Source organism: Aedes albopictus, chromosome 3, assembly GCF_035046485.1.
Source record: "Aedes albopictus strain Foshan chromosome 3, AalbF5, whole genome shotgun sequence".
Classification (NCBI taxonomy): Eukaryota; Metazoa; Arthropoda; class Insecta; order Diptera; family Culicidae; genus Aedes; species Aedes albopictus.
In genome coordinates, this window is record NC_085138.1 from 61,153,729 (window position 1) to 61,171,382 (window position 17,654).

Genomic DNA, 17,654 nt, shown 5'->3' on the forward strand with positions numbered 1-17,654 from the left:
GGTTTAAAGATGATTAGATGTAAAAATGGCTCAAAAGATTTGATTAGAAGCGAAAACGTTAGAAGAAAAGTACGCCTTTCAAAGTCCCTGAAACTCTTCTGGAAACCCATGGGACCCACTTAACCCCCAAGAACACTCATGGAACGACCCTGAAATCCCTTGAAAACCCATGGATGCTCCTAAGCCTCCTGGAATGCCTTGAAATACTCCTGGGACCCCCTAACACTCTAAATTCCTCTTGAACACCTCTGAAACGCCCTTGAAACCCATTGAAAACCACTGGAACACCCCTAGAACATCCCTGGAACGCCTTTGAAACCCCACGAAATGTACGGTTAGGTAAATTGAAAAAAAAATTTAGCAGTCATGCTAACATCGTAGGTTATGCCAGTGTTCAACAATTGGATCATGGATGCATAATGATAGTGTGATAAGAAAAATATTTTTTTCAAATTAAATTACAATGAAAATGTGATTTTAAACAATGTTAAACTGTTAATGACATCCTTCCAGTTCTTGTAACTATGGTGTGCCTTCGATATTTGTGGTCGATTTGCCCGCAAAGCTTAGTTCGTAACAGCAGTTTCTTAAAATTAATCTTAAGAATTGTGCAGTTTTCGTGTCATCAGCGGTACAAAATTTTCAATCAATTTTTTTGACGAAAAATATGTATAATTTTGTAACTTAATTAGAGCAATATCTTGACCCACATGTATATGCATCTACATCATACGTTTACGTTGCATGAAAATTACTTAAGTAAGATTTATAATAAAATATTCAGAAACTGTTCAACATTTGGGTAGTGTTCAACAATTAGCGAATTACCCTAGTCCTTTTCAGTCCGGTTTTCGAGCTGGACATAGTACTACATCTGCTCTTCTGAAGGTACATGACGATATTCATAAGTTTGTGGACAAAAGAGGTTTGGCAATTTTAATGCTTATTGATTTTTCGAAGGCTTTCGACCGAGTGTCGCATTGTAAACTTTTGAAAAAGCTATCATCTAGTTTTTATTTTTCTAGCCAGGCTGTAATACGATTAAGTCGTATTTATGTCATCGGAAGCAAGTTGTTTATGCAAATAATAGTTTTTCTAAATCTTCATTTATTACATCCGGTGTGCCCCAGGGATCAGTTTTGGGTCCATTATTATTTACGATGTTTATAAACGATCTACCAAGTATTTTAAAACATTGTCAAATTCATATGTTCGCTGATGATGTTCAGCTTTATCTTTGTTCTGATAGTCTAAACTTAAATGAAATCGCCCGTTTAGTCAATCTTGATCTTGCCAGACTTCTTCATTGGTCCGAGAAAAACCTACTACAAATAAATGGCTCCAAAACTAAAGCTATACTGTTTACAAGAAATACAAGACCGATAGTGTTACCGAGCATCTACTTAGGAAGTGAGCAGATTGAGTTTTTGGAAAAAGTGAACAATTTAGGAGTTGTTTTTCAAAACAACCTTTAGTGGGATGATCATATTAATGCTCAATGTGGCAAAGTATATGCTGGCTTAAGAAGATTAAGACTTACAGCCAGTATGTTACCATGTAATGTTAAACTTATGCTATTCAAATCCTTGCTACTTCCTCATTTCATGTATGGCCTTGAACTGGTTATGAATGCATCTGCTAGAAGTTTGGACAGACTACGTGTTGCTTTGAATTGTTGTGTACGTTGGGTGTTCAACCTCAACAGATATTCTCATGTTACTCGTCTTCAATCGAAATTACTCGGATGTTCGTTTTATCAGTTCTTTAAATTACGTTCCTGCTTTATGGTCTTCAAAATAATAAATTGCACCTCTCCTCAATATTTGAAAGATAAGTTGCAGCCTTTTAGAAGCAATAGAAATAGAAACTTTGTGCTTCCTACACATGATACGTCTCATTATGGAGGAACCTTTTTCATACGTAGCGTCATATATTGCAATCAGCTTCCATCTTTGATCAAAAATATTAATTCGTACAGGAGTTTTCGTCAGGAATGTTTTGAATGGTTGAATGGGGGGAATCAGCAAATGTAATAAGTATATCAGCAGAAACTTTGTATTTAAGTTAGTTAAGTAGTTATTGCAACCTTCATATTTTCTTGCGAGTGTAGAAATTGAAAAGTATAAGCTTACTCTACATGTTTCAAAATAAATAAATAAATAAATAAATAAATAAATAAATAAATAAATAAATAAATAAATAATCTTCTCTTCTTAACAGCTGTTTCATTACGGATGTTACCTTCATTTAAAAATAGGTAGTTCTTATGACGTTTATGCATAAAATACGTTCAAATCATTCAAATGGATTACCCGTTTATGGCTTTAAACTCAGTCGGACAGATGACCCATTCAACCTAACGACACTTTCGGCCTCGCTTTCGGCCTAATGAAATTCGGCCCAACGTACTTCAGCTTTTTGCTTTTGCTTAATGACAGTCATTTTGGCCTGATTGATAACCTTTCTTATAATAAAATTTCCCTTCTTTCAAACATAGGCTGTCCTTTCAAGAAAACTGTTTAATTAATCATCAGTAGTTTGACTGCTGCCACATATATTATTGTTTTTTTTTGTTTCTCTGTTCTAGTATCTATAAGCGTTATATGTAGTGTAGAAATGATCACCGGAAATTCTCCCTTCTTTTGTCATATATTGTTCTTTCTAGATATGTTGTTAAAATATTATCGGCAGTATAATTACTAATATTTTCTACAAAAATTTCAATTCCAAATTATAGGTCCAGATGCAAAGGGGTGTAAGTGACCATTTTGTCGATTTTGAGCTGAGCATATAAAAAAATCTTGAAATTTCAAGCTTTCTGAAACTTTTTTAAGATTATTTTTACGATGATTAGAAAAATTACAATTCATTAGAGAAAATTGGGTCAATTTTGAAACATCATGTATGTGGTGAAACATTAGTGAAAAACTTCAAACAAATTTCATTACTTTTTCGTTTTGAAGCCTTTTAATACACATTTAAATTGAGCTCATAGAGTTTCTTTGCATGCAGGTATACTTTACATTATCGGGATCGCGTGTGTAACACCTATTGTACAACTTTTGTGCTGATAATGAACTTAAGCATATTACCACAATCAAGATGACTCGTTTTAAAGAGCGTTGTAATCAATTGAATTTTCAAAAATAACACGAAAAAACAGCCTATGAATAAAATAAAGGAAAATTATGATGACCGTGTTCATGGTTGAGTGTCATATCATGTTCAATCAGTACAACAGAAAAGAACGACACATATATAAAAGAAGAGCAAACCTCATTGAAGCATCATGAATAATATGTAATCTCGAAAATTCCATGATAAGAGGAAATGCATAATATCTATGAGGTGTGAAAGTTTCCATGATCTAGATGTCTTCATCCATTCCTAAATTTTCTCAAATCACAGGAGGTAAAAATTATTGAACAGTCTTTCTAAAGCCTGCACCACAGAGAAACAGACGTCACACTCTCATCGCTTCCCATCGATCACCTTTTTAACGGTTGATTCAAATATTCAGTAGTAGATCGATTGACTGGTATCGTTTTTGCACCTGTTTGACATTTGCTCACTACCGCCATCTAGTGGCTGCCCGGCCAAGCACAGTACATTTAGCATTGGGCGATTACGTTTTCGTGACGATGTTTATTAATGAAATTTGCTCCAAGTGTTACGTCTGTTTCTCTGTGCCTGCACATTAACATTCCATGTACTCAGGCCAACTTTCCGCTACTTCGTTCCAATGACTAGTTCAAACAGTGAAATTAATAAAAAAAATCATCAAGAACTAGTAAGGTACCCCGGGGCAAGTGGGACCTAAAAAAATGCTAGTTTGGTTTTATCAAGCCAAAAAACTCTAAACATAAATAATTTTATTTCCAATGGTTCTAAAAGACAATGTTGGTATATTTCTTCTTATTAAAGGGCATTAAAACTATTTCAATTTTTTAAAATTGTGTATAATCTGCACATAATGAAAAGTGGAGCAGATCTTCATTTACACCGTATCACGGGGCAAGTGGGACCCATTCGGAATTTTTGTACAAATGGCTGAATATAGTTGCTGCATATATGTGAGGTAGCATAAATTATAAATATCTTATGCGAATAACTATGTTCAGCAATTTATGTTTGAAAAGTTTTGTGGTATCGTGCATAAATTACGTAACACATATAACAACGAATCACTGAGAAAAAAAAATTTAACTCTAGCAGCTCGTGCAAAACAAATTGATTTTGTTTATACAAAAAGCGCCCTAAGGTTCAATGCCGAAAGATTTCCAAACTTACTTTTCATATTACGTAGTTGATGAATCTCGCCTACAGATTTTTCAAGGTTTACAGTTGTTATGTTTTCCCTTACATATTTTTACGATCATTAAATAAAGATTTAAAAAACGTGAACTTCGAATAAGTCGTTTTCCAATTTTTCATACTTTATGGCCGGTTCCTTGAAATTCAGAAAAGCTCATTATGCAGCGAAAAACGAGAAAATAATAGAATTTTTTGTACGAAAACATGAAAAATAGATGATTTCTAAAAAAATATGCTTCCAAACACTTTACCATTTTAAACAATAGCTTCATCATCAGAATAGAAGTAATTAAGTATAATTCAATGATTGATTACTTAAGGCGCCGATTTTTACATCACTTTTGTGTTTATTTCGACTTAGGCTGAAGAAAGCGAAATCATACTATGAAATTGTGTTTGTTCACTCTCATAGGTCTCACTTGCCCCAGATGCTGAAATGCACTGGGGCAAGTGAGAGCAGTTAACTAAAGGTAATAAATGAAAATAAATTACAGCTTTTTCGCTTGAAATAATTTGCAAGCACTCCAAATATTATCCTGAAGCCGAAAAAGTTTTACTTTATTTATTATTCTATTTTTAAACGACGAATATAGTAGAGTACGTTAATCTTACTTAGTGAATTGAAAATTACATATGAACAACAATAACATATATGGTCTCTTTATGGTGAGAACAATAACAATTTTTGAATTGAAAGTATCCGTTGGTGTGATACCTATGTTTTCTATGAAGAATGTTTGCCTTAAAACGAAAAAATAAAAAAAATATAGCTGTAGGTCTCACTTGCCCCAGATTCTCACTTGCCCCGGGGTACCTTACTAAAATAGTATAATAAATATTTCGGGGAAAGGGTACATTCGGGGAAACGGTCCGTTCGGGGAATCGTTTTTCGGGGAAACTTCATTCCGGGAACTGGTTTTCGGGGAAATGTTGTACAATCCATCATTTGATGTGGCTGCTCCAGAACACCTCCTGACCCCAGTACAATCCGGAATTGTTCCAGATATTACATGACCACTTGAGTATAATAAAATAGCACCAATTTGTGATCGATTGAGGGCAACTTCAAAAAAATCGGATGAGTATTGACAAAATGCCAGCAATTTGAAAATAAGTTGTCGAGGGTCGGGTACGTGAAGGTTAATCATAACGATATTGAATAGATAAATTATATTCGGTCTAGATAAACGCTCGATTGAAAAAGGTACGAATAAAAACAGAAAGTCCGAAATTACTATCTATAATTCCCAAAATAATTTGAATGGTTTTTCATCATACAGTGCACTAGTTTTAACTGCCAAGTGAAATTTTATGTGAAATATGATAAAAAACATTTGGAAAAACGTATGTCCCCAGCGAAATCATTATTTTTGCAAATTTATGATAAATCATAATTATTGGCCCCAAATATAACTTTGCAAAATATTGTAAAACAATATCGTATTTCAGATTTTTTAAATTACGCTTTTTTTTTGTTCAAGATAAAATATAAAAAATAAAAAATATAAAAATAAAAAATATACGAATTACATATCTAATCATGTATTGGGAAAGGGAGGGACCGTCAGGGCACCCTATTGAAACGATTTGGACCTGGGATTTCGACCCCTGGAAGTATTCTGTCAATCGAGGTTTTGATTTCGCAGTTGTTCGTGAAAACTTGTTTCTGGAAGGAGATTCTTCCCTGACGTAGATTCGTGCAAGTGTCTCTGCTTGCGGGTCAGCAAAACCATTTTTAGCTTGTCATACAGGAGAATGACTGACCACTAACAACAGCATAAATATTGATCAAATCACCTTTCAGTACTTTATACACTATGGAACTGTCCATAAATTACGTCACGCTTTGAGGGGGCAAGGGGAGTCTGTCAAGTGTTACGACCCGTACAAAAATTTTGGAAGTCATATACAAAAAGTGTGACATAGGGGGGAAGGGGGTTGAAAATGGTCGATTTTTGAATGACGTAATTTATGGACGTCCGCTATGTCAAATCTATTACAACATGTCTCAAAATGTTTCAGTAATAATTAATTTTCTTTAAGGTTCAATAAATTGTCGTTGGGGGTGACAATGGCTCAGATGGGCGAGATTGGGTCAAAACATTATCAGAAATATCTCATCAAACATTGCGAATAACGAATCAAAAATATTATGCTGTCATCCTCGTGATTGGCAGCAGCTTCTGTCAAAAAAAAATAGGTTTCTTGAGCAATTGGTTATTTTTTGATAAATCATCGAAAAAAGCTTGAAAATAAGGCCTCTTTGAAATGCCACTTTTGAAGCTCGGCGAAACATCACACTTTTAGGTGGATTGATACTTTTTAGAAACTCAAACTCATACTCATCATATAACATATTATTGGGAAGTAGTACCAACCTTGACCAGAACTTTATTACCTCAATGCGGATCAAATTTAGTTCTCTTGACTCATTCTCCCCCCATCGAAAGGGTGGGATTGGGTCAATTTTCATACACTTGTATTTTAAGGAGGAACATTATAGAATACAAATATGGCTGCCACAATGGCCGACTTGGATCTCTACTCACGTTATCAAGAGCACCAATCTTAAAAATTCGTATACAAATGCGCTCGTTTTGGAAATGCTGTCTCTTTTTGCAAGTCAGCAAAGCCAGGATAAACAAGTGCGGCTTAGTTCGATGCTTCGTTCGTTAAATTTGTGCCTCTAAAGTTAGGGGTTTCTTGATGTTTCACCTTAAATGCACTCTATTTCTCTAATGTTTACCTCTAATTCACTCTAAAATCGATTCAAACGTGTGTTGGAAGATGAATTGGTTTTTGATTTTTCTAATTTTTATGTTTGAACATCCCTACACTTATATATTTTTTTTCCTGGAAGCCTATTTGGCATACCAATTTTGAAGGACGAAAATATTTAGAGATTTTATGATTATTGTTAAAATATTTTTATTTTTTTTTTCAAGGAATATTCTATTTTTCGTGTAACTTTTAGAAAAAACATTATAGTGCGTATTCAACTCCCTCAAACTTTGTTACTATAATAGAATGATTTGAATTCGAAAAAATTGAAATATGTTGTTAATTGTTGCGATTCAATACAGAAGAAACAATGAAATGTGACCAAAACATCAATTTTTCAATATCAGCTAAAAAGTTTTGATTGGCCAGGCAAGGAAAAATACAAAAATCTTTAAACTATACCCCGTCTAAAGGCGGGGTGGGGTATTAGAGGGTTAAAACTTACTCCTCAGCCATCGAAGATTGTGTTTCAACAGTTTTGGACCGTTTCGGTACTATCGAATTTGGTTTTCTACAAAAATCCACTTACAGGTATTCCCCTAACTTGCCCACGTTCATCATCATCAACAAGAATTCCTCCAGATTTTCGTTCATCATCATCAACAAGAATTCCTCCAGATTTTATTTTAGAATTTATCTAGTAATTCTAGCTGGTGATTCAATTGATAATTCTTCTGGAGTTCTTACGGAGATTGCTCCAGGAATGCTTCTGATTATTCATTCTGGAATTTTTGATGGAATGTACCAGGAAGAATTAAAGGGATTTCTCAGGAATCCCTGAAGAAGTTACGGGACAGAATTGCATAAGAATACTTGGAGAAACCTTTGTATCAATCTCATCAAGAATGTTCCATCAAGCATTTACGGTAGAATGCCAAGAGGATGTTTTTAAAGATTTCTCCTTCCGTTCTTTTGAACATTTCCCCGCGGATTATTCCAAGAGTGTCTTCAGGAATTCCTCTAGGTATATTCCTTCTATGTTTTTACAGTTTTTTTTTTCAAAAGATTTCTGTACAAATTTCGCTTGGAAATTCCACAAGAATACCTGCTGGGTTTCCTCAAAAAAATCCCTTTTAGAATGTATACAAAAATTCCTCTGGAATTACTTCTCCAGAATTTTTTGCTGAGATTCCTCCAAATTATTTTGATGGGAATCATCCAGCAATCCCTACTGTGCCTTCTCTACGGATTCCACTAAAAATTCACCCTGAGATTTTCTGTATTTCTCTAAAGATCCTTCTAAGAATTTCTCTTCAGTTTCTTCGTGGAAATCCTATTTAGACTCCTTTGAATATTTCTGTTGAAATTTCTTTTGCAATGCTGCTGGGATTTCTCCAGGCATTCGTGATATAAATCCCCCAAGAAGTCTTGCTGGGATTCTTCAAGCAATTGGGTTGTTTAGTGAATAAAATATCGTTATGTTCTATATCCTAATCGAAAGTACTATTTTGTTTTCAGTATGAAGTAATTTGTGTTCCAATACCTTTATTTTGATGGTAAAATAATCAAAATAGTGTTAATGTCCGTGGATAGAATGAAAGTTTAATACCGTAATCCGGGGTATCATTGATCAGCGGGGTAACATTGATCGGTTTGACCCACCTCATGAAATGTTCAAACAAGCATTTTACATTGAATCAGTTTCTGCTATCGAATGGTATATCGTAATCTGCTATCATTTAGCTATTGAATGACATGCAATTCATGAAAATTGAATTTCATAAACATTGAAATAAAGCAATGAGATACATTGTCAAACATTCATGCTTAGCGTAAATACTAGATACAAACACTGTATTACTTCAATATGATATCCGAGAGTTGGATTTAATAAACGAAACTTATATAAAATGCTCTTTTTCAATAAAATATACGATTTATTAAAAGTCAACTATCAATTCCTTAAACCATTGCCTATCTTTAGGTGTTATTCGTAGTTAGGAGGATTTTAATAATAAAATAACTTAAAAAGTACATAATTTGTAAGAATTTGGACAACATATTCGAAATCAGCGAGCCCGAATTTAATAAGTAAGGGTATTTTCAACACAAACAAACATTGATCACTGACATGATCAATGTTACCCCAAATCAACAAAATCAAAAATTAGATTGAAAAACCTATTTAAACATGTTTTAAAGTTTTACTATACTTTTTCGAGTAGCTTAACACATACTCAGAGGGCCAGTACTTGTTTTAAAAATATAAAACATGTAACGTTTGCTTTAACAAGAGAATTATTCAAGAAAGATCGAAATTCTGATCAATGTTACCCCGGATTACGGTAGATTCACCATACAAACTTTAAATGCATTCTAAAAATATTTCCCGGGCACCAACAGTGATGAAATTTTGGATTCCATGCTGGAAAATCCTCCAGGAAATCCTGAAGGACTCCTAAAAAAAGCAATAACTGCAAAAATATAACCTGGGAATGCTTGAGAAATTTTGGCAGGAGTTCATGAAGGAATCCCAGCGAGAATTTCTGGAGGTAATCCGAGAGGTATTCCAAGAGGAATCCTTGAAGAAATCCCTAAAGGAATCACCGGAGCAATTTACAGAGTAATCCTTGGAGGAATCCTAGTCGAAATTTCTAGCAGATTTTCACCAGGCATTCCTCACGAGAAATTTCACGAGAGTTTTTCAAAACATTTATTCTGCGATTTCTCTTGGAATTCCTCTAGTGATGTCTGATGGAGTTTCTCCAAAAACTCAATCTATGATTCCTTCAGGATGTCCTCCTGGTATTCTTGGTCCTCTTGAAGTTCTTCCAGGGTTTCGTGCTACGATTCCTCTAGAGATTTTCAAGTATTTCATCTGCTCTTTGTTATCCAATAATTACTGCTGGGGTTCTTTCCGGAAATCCCACTAGTTTTTTTTTTGGGAATTCATGCTGAGATATTTCAAGCATTTTCAGCAGAAACATCTTCCTGCAAGTCTGGAGGATTCCTGGCAGAAATGTGTAGAGGAATCCTTGTAGCAGTCCTGGAGCAATTCCAGCAGTAGTTCCTAAAATAATCGAAAGAGATTTTCCAGCAGAAATATTACATTTCTAGAGAATTCATGAATAAATTACAGCAGGAATTTTTGAAGGAATCCCAACAAGAGTTTCTGATGGTAATGTCATAAGAATTTTTGGATGATTCATTACAGAAATTTCTGAAGGAATCCTTGAAGGTTCCCAGGCCATCTCAGCAGAAATTTTTAGAAAATCGCATCAGGCATTACTCGAGGTAATCCTAAAAAATCTTTGCAGTATTCCGCTTGAAATTCCTCCACAAGTGCCTGATGGAATTCATCCAATACATTCTTTCAGTTAAGGATAGACACAGTGCACAGTGGGAAAAATATGTGTAAAACGCGAATAAATTCTATATCTCTGCTCGGAGTGGATGGATTCGAATGAATTTTTGACACGAACTGCCAAAATCTCTACAGTTTCAGATAAGCAGGGTGTCATTCGCCGCACGATGCTGGAAATCCCGTTTCGGGCCCGTTTTACCCCACTATCTCTCTTTTTCACCTTTTTCGAAAAATCTTGGAGTGCAAAATAAATTATTTATTTAATTCGTGTTTATGTAAAAACTTCCGTAGTATCGAATGGAGCTGATTTGGCTCACTGCACGGCCTTAAAAATTGAAATATCTTCAAATAACCCCGATATCCCCTATTTCTTTGAAATTTCACATTCATCTCCGCCCGGAGTAAAACGCAATCCTTAAGAGCAGGACCAACCCTATGTCAAATTGCCGATACTATGCAAGTTTTTACACACATACGAGTTAAATAAGTAATTTATTTTGTACGTCAGGCGGGAATATATGAGGATTTTCTCAAAATGGTGTGTGTGAGAGAGAGTGGGGTAAAACGAGCTAAATAAACTGATTTCCAGCATCGTGCGGCGAATGACACCCTCCTTATCTCAAACTGTAGAGATTTTGGCAGTGCGTGTCAAAAATTCATTCGAATCCATCCACTCCGAGCAGAGATATAGAATTTATTCGCGTTTTATACATAATTTTTCCCACTGTGCAGTGGGCTATTATTATTATTTGATTCGATTGGCTTTTAAATCATTCTAAATTTTCTTGTTGGGATTGCTTCAGAGGATTCCATATTTGTCTCTCATAATTCCTATAGAAATTCCTCATGCGTTTCCACTAGAATTCTTTCGAGTGTTCTTTAGAAATTTCTTTTAGGGTATCAGCAGATATTCTTTCTATGATTTATCTAGGAATTTTTGTTGGGGCTTCTCAACCATTTTCAGCTGGGATTTCTCCAGTATTAACTGTTGGGAGGATTCCCAGCTGAAATTGCCAGCGAGAATTCCAAAAATAATCTCGAGGCGATTTCCAACAGGAATTCCTGCGAGCATTCTGTAGATAATTTTTGTATAAGTTCCCATATCATATGTTCAGTTATAACTGAAATGATTGATTTCTCTTCATCGATTTTGTCTTGTGGAAACAATTGTTTTGTTCCATGTCACTAGACTTTCATCTTTTGTTTGATGTCACTAGACTTTCATCATAGCACATGGTTGAACAAGTTTTCCTATTTTTAAGCTCAATTCATAGATCCATCATACCATTATGCGTACTTTTTAACTGTAACCATTTTGTAGTTCCGTGTATTATTTTATTAAAAGTAATTATTATAACTTACACTCAGGCACCAAGTTATAACAATCTTCATAAAAGCCGCAGCATAAAGACCTTTTACTCCGTTGGCTTGATTGGTCTGCAGTTGTATTTTTTTTTCTCGTACAGATGACTGACTTAATCCTTTTTTAATGCAGCTTGGGAACACAAATTCACTTTTGATTGGCACGTTGCAATCTGTTTTCCAGATTCCTTTTTAATTTTTCGCAGAATCACTACACTTCAGATCTTTTGTAACAATATCTTCTCCTCTTCGAAACTTAACGCAGCACTTCCAATCTCCTTGGCCCCTTTTTCGAATGCTACTTGCTGCTACTGTTGATTATTTCCACACTATACACTATACCATGCGACGATGATGTTGATGATTTCTGTGGAAAAATAACAAACACCCCGAAAACCGTAAGAAATCTCATGAGCCGACAGCCGCATGGAGGCCACAGAAATTCCGAACCACAAAGTAACACACAGCAGAAGCGAGGAGATCAGCCGTTGCAACATGAAAAAGAGCAACATAAAATAAACATAAAAACAAATCGTACATATCTGTATGCTAGTGCACTATCCTGACTCACTACGGCCCGACTCTTGCTGTCTCGCTATGCACCGAATGTCTCCACATTCGAAAACAAAAAACACTCCTGAAAAACCGCACATAACTCGCTCTCTCCCGTGTTGCTCGCTCTCAACGGCTGATGCAGATCTTGGAACAAATCCCGCAGCAGTCGAAAAATGCACCATAAGAAGCAACTTGAAGTTCTGCTTTCCTCCCGCGGCACTGCTCCACGTTACGGCGACATGAAGTATGCTGAGATTTTCCTTTCTGGTCACGTCGTTCGGCAGCAACAGCACACTTTACCCAAGTGCCGAGAACCTTACTTCTCCAGGGAATGAACGGGGACTTTACTGCCCCAGTGCGCGATCACACATTTTCTTCGGGTACCAACTGTTTCACAGATCCTCAGAAAACTGATAAGAATAAATCGCAGACTCAATGCTTCAAATGGTGCAAAATTAGCTCCCGAAAACTCCACTCAACCCCACTCGGCACACCCCACATGTGAAAAAGCCAAGAATTTCGACCCGACGATTTATGTGATAATTTTTCTTATGATTTCTTCGGCTACTCTAGAGCAGCTTCTTCTTCGTATTACCACATCGAATCCATCCCGTCCCGACCCGTCACACTCCCAGGCGGAGATGATAACCCTCTCCTTGTCACACTCACGGACCCTAATGGCACTAAACTGGCCACACTCAGCACCACGAAACGACCGGCCAAAACGTACGTCCGTCCGATACGACCGAATCCACTCGACTGCGAGAGGACTGAGCCGTCGAGTGTCGATCGCGAGCACGTATCCACCCAACCATTCGGTAGACTACAGTTTGAGTCGGAGTTGCTCGCGCTCGATCTATGCTGGATCCTTATTGCGCGAATGAGGGTGTTTTCGCGTAATTCAAAACACAATACGTTTTCGTAAAATTTGTTTGTTCAGTGGGGGTTACTAGCAAAAATTTAAAGTTTTGTAGGGGGATGTTCATAAACCACGTAGACTAAAATTTGATCATTTCAGGCCCCCCTCTCCTTCATAGACTTTTGTCCACACAAAAAAATGAAAATTTGTATGGAGCGTAGACTTTGGCCAGACCCCCCTCTCCCAAAATATTTACGTGGTTTATGAACAGTCTCTAGCCACAACACTTTGAAAGGTTATAACATTTTATTTTATTGGGGAACAGATACGAGAACATTGTAAAACGATTGAGTCCCTGAAGGAGGTTCCAAACGGACCAAAACGTCGAACAAAATAATATGATAGTGTTTTAACTAATAATGTTTTGAAATTGTTTAAACGTCTTATTTGCCGAAATCAAGACCAAATTCCAAAACATTTTCTTCGGTAAAAAGTTACAGAAAGTGAAGCTCTGTCTTACAAAGTTGTAAGACAAATGTCATAATGCCTTACAAGTTATGTTATAACTAATTAGTTCGGAATTTTACTACTACGACCACTAGAACAGAAAGTATCATTTTCTAGAAAAATGGTTTCGTTTTTTTTTCGGCTTTGATTTATAATAATAGCATGTCACAGTTGTGCCCTTTGGGACAAAGTTCAGGTACATTAATACTATGCATAAAGACGTCTCGAAAATGTAGATCAATCGTTCAAATATTTAAAAAGAAATAATTATTAACTGGGAAAATGTACATGGTATGACGGCTGAAAACTCGTAAACTTGGAATTCTTACTGTAACCGGAACGCGTGTCAGTGTAGATGTGCTAGATCGCCGACCGTCTTCTGAGATTGTGAGCTAGCAGCATACATATGGTTGCAGCAGTAGCATGCTCTCTCGCTATCACTACTGGCTACGAGCGAGCACGCAGCGCAACATCACACCAACGCAACAGGAGGATCATGAAGGCGCTCGCCTGCGCTTGGGAGTAAAACCATGTGCGGCTTTGTATGCGGAAAGATCAATGCGCCCAGCGACAGGTTGGGACTTAGGAGGTGATCGCGGGTTTTTACGACTCGTTTAGTCGAATTCGGGCGGCGATGACTGCAACTAAACCGAAAGCGATGAACCTGTAACCCTTTTTTGATTGACTTCAAGTGAATTTGAAGACTGTTAGAGTGATATTTAGGGAATTCACTAAATAAACAAAATAAATGACTGCGTAAGCCATGATTATCTGATAATTGAAATATTTTATGATATCGCGAATGAAACAATCCAAGATTGCCTTGGTGATCGCGACGTTTAATCAGAATAATAATTAATCAGCGGTTTAAGCTGTTAAGTAAATTTAATAGTTTTTATGCGTAAGTAAGTCAGCCATTTTTTTTTTGTTTTTGAGAATAGTTAGTTGTAAGCTCTCTGTAACCACAGCTGTAAAGGCGTGGGTGGGTATTCAACATGATCATGCTGAAGGTGACTGGTTTGATTCCCGGTTGCTCCAGGAACTTTTCGGAAAGGAAACTTCGTTGACTTCCTTCACGTTTGGTAAATTTCTCGCTTCGATCATATGGATTGATGTGAGTATGTACCGCCGTCTGAACTCCGCAAATGGCCTTGGCTCATTGGTGGAGACAAACCGGGGCAAATGGGTGGGAGGGGGGTGGGGGGCATTCACCCCTCCTAACCAAATTTCTGTTCAACTAGAATGTCAGAAACGATTCCAGAAAATTTTGCCTTAATCGCCAGACAAAGTCACTGGATAAGCCACAAAATGTTCCTGAAAGTTTAATCAAATAAATACAATCACTTTGACGCCAGACAATTACACTGGGTACGCCTCAAAATGTTTCAAAAAATTTAACCGAATAAATACAATGCCAAACCCATGAAAACCAGGAAAAAAATCAATATCTTTTGTCGCAATGGAGTGAAAATTGCAAACAAAATCATTTCCGCTTGGAAAATGTCTGATAAATCGAATGGAACTAGTGTCGTTCACCGCACGAAACTGTATGTCGACCTACAGAGCCGATTTATCATCGGATTCTTGATTTTTCATACTAAAAGATGCGTTTTAAGAGTATATCTCATACAATATATTGAAATTATGAGTTTACTCTGCCATACAAATGCTTTAGAATGTACACAAGTAGTATTCGACATAAATAATATTTATGTCGACTCAAGTTGGTTATTTTGGCGAAAATGATCGATTTTCAAACAAAAATTCCTAATTCTGTCGTAGTTAACTAGAAAAACTAAATTATTTCCGCAAAGAAAATGTCTGGTAAATCGACTGAAACTAGTGTCGTTCACCGGACGAAGTTGTATGTCGACCTACAGAGACGATTTATGATCGGATCTTTTTTTTTTGTACTAAAAGATGCGTTTTTCAGTATTTCTCATACTATTTATGGATTAACTCTGGCATACAAATCCTTTAGAATGTACACAAGTAGTACTCGATATAAATATTTATTTATGTCGACTCAAGTATTATTTTGGCGAAAATGATCGATTTTCATACAAATTATAAATTATGTCGTTGCTAACTAGGATATTATGAAATTAATCTGACATACAATTCCTTTAGAATGTACACAAGTAGTATTCGGTATAAATATTGCTTTATGTCGACTCAAGTTGGTTATTATGGCGAAACATATTGGTTTTTATATAAAAAATCATAACTCTGTCGTTGTTAACCAGGAACACTAAATCGTTTCCGCTAAGAAAACGGCTTGTAAATCGACTGGAACTAGTGTCGTTCACCGGACGAAACTGTATGTCGACCAACAAAGTCAATTCATCATTGGGTTCTTGATTTTGCGTACTAAAAGATGCGTTTTGTATTAAAATTATGAATTTGCTTTGGCATACAAATACTTTTAAGTGTACACAAGTATTAATCTGTATATTTTTTAATCGACTCAAGTAGCTTGTTTTGGTGAAAATGATTAATTTTCATACAATTCAATACTTGTAATAGTTAACAAAGAAGCAAATATTTGAAAATATTTGAATTTTGAACATACACTGTAATTACTTCTGTACTCCAAATTTCTCTCTCACTATCTTCTTGGCATAACGTCCTCACTAGAACGAAGCCTGCTTCTCAGCTATGAGCATTTCCACAGATATTAACTGAGAGCTTCCTCTGCCAATGACCTTTTTGCATGTGTATATCGTGTGGCAGGCACGAAGATACTCTATGCCCAAGGAAGTCAAGGACATTTCCTTTACGGAAAGTTCCTGGAGCAATCTGGAATCGAACCCGTCACCCCCAGCATGATCATGCTGGATACCCACGTCTTAACAGCTGTGGCTATATGGGCCTAAATACTGTACTCAAAAGATTTCTTGTGATAACATGACATGTATATTATTCTAATCTCTCCTAAAATTCTGATTATATTTAGGTCAAAGTCAATCTTTGTTTGTAAACATAGATTTATGTCGACTTATTAGGGCTACCTTGTTGTTATTCAATCATTCAAATGGGTCATTGCTTTTTCACCGTTTTTACATCATCATTCTTTGTGAAATGTAACGAAAGTTGGACATTATTCGTATGAAGACTTGTCTTTTTATCAAAATTTGGTTCATATTTACATATTTACTTGTCGATATGTGTATATGTCGACTTATTAAAACTGTCCATTCTTTCTCCATTAAACATTTGAATTTTGGTTTAAAAAAAATGTCGACTTGAGCCAGGTATATTTTTATTTGATCTATATCGACTCGTGAGCAAAGATATTTTTTTATGCAAGGCTACATGCTCTGTTTTTTTTACAAGTTATAGATATGTCAAAATCATATTATAATACATATTAATATGTTTAAATTTTAACAATATATAACTATTAATCAATTATTTCAAATGAGCAATATTCGTCTATCGTTGAAGTATTTTTGAAGAATGTAATGCAATTTTGGTGTTACCAATATGGTGTTGTTTTTCCTTTTATTGACTAACGGGGTCATTTGCTTTTTAAATTGTCGTAGTTACTTTCATCAAATTATTAGCGAAAGAGATAAGTAATCGTCAAAGAAGAACCGAACAAGTCAGTTAAGGATCTGTAGAAAAATCTTTTATGTACTAACGTACCTCACAAAAATGGCAGACAATTAATCGTTCCATAATAAATACAAAATTTCCCATAAATAATTCGAAAAGTCCCAGTGAAGAAACAGGGGTGTAAGCAGTAATAAATAACAAAAGTTCCATAAACAAATAGAAAATTGCATAAATAAATCAAAAGTTTCCATAAATAATTGATTTTTGAGCAATTAAAAACGTCAAAAATGCAATGAATAAATCAACTGTTGCAATAAAAAAAGGCAATTTTCCCACCAAATAACTTCGAATTTTCCATAAATAAATCCGATTTTTCCATAATAAATTAGAAAATTCACAATAAAAAAATATCGA

General features: G+C 35.6%; 1 protein-coding gene across 3 annotated transcripts in view; it reads right to left on the reverse strand.

Annotated features, from left to right (window-relative positions):
- Nucleotides 1-13,108, reverse strand: part of LOC134289439 (laminin subunit beta-1) — a 77,311-nt gene extending 64,203 nt beyond the window's left edge. The window contains exons 1-2 of one of the 3 annotated variants that reach the window (XM_062855251.1): nucleotides 12,990-13,108; nucleotides 11,762-12,128 (exon numbers count right to left, since the gene is read on the reverse strand). The gene's annotated coding sequence lies outside the window, so the exon portion shown is untranslated. Of the gene's footprint in view, nucleotides 1-11,761; nucleotides 12,129-12,911 lie in introns of all 3 variants that reach the window. The other 2 variants (XM_062855249.1, XM_062855252.1) reach the window with 2 other exon arrangements.
- Between the last annotated feature and the right edge of the window lie 4,546 nt (nucleotides 13,109-17,654).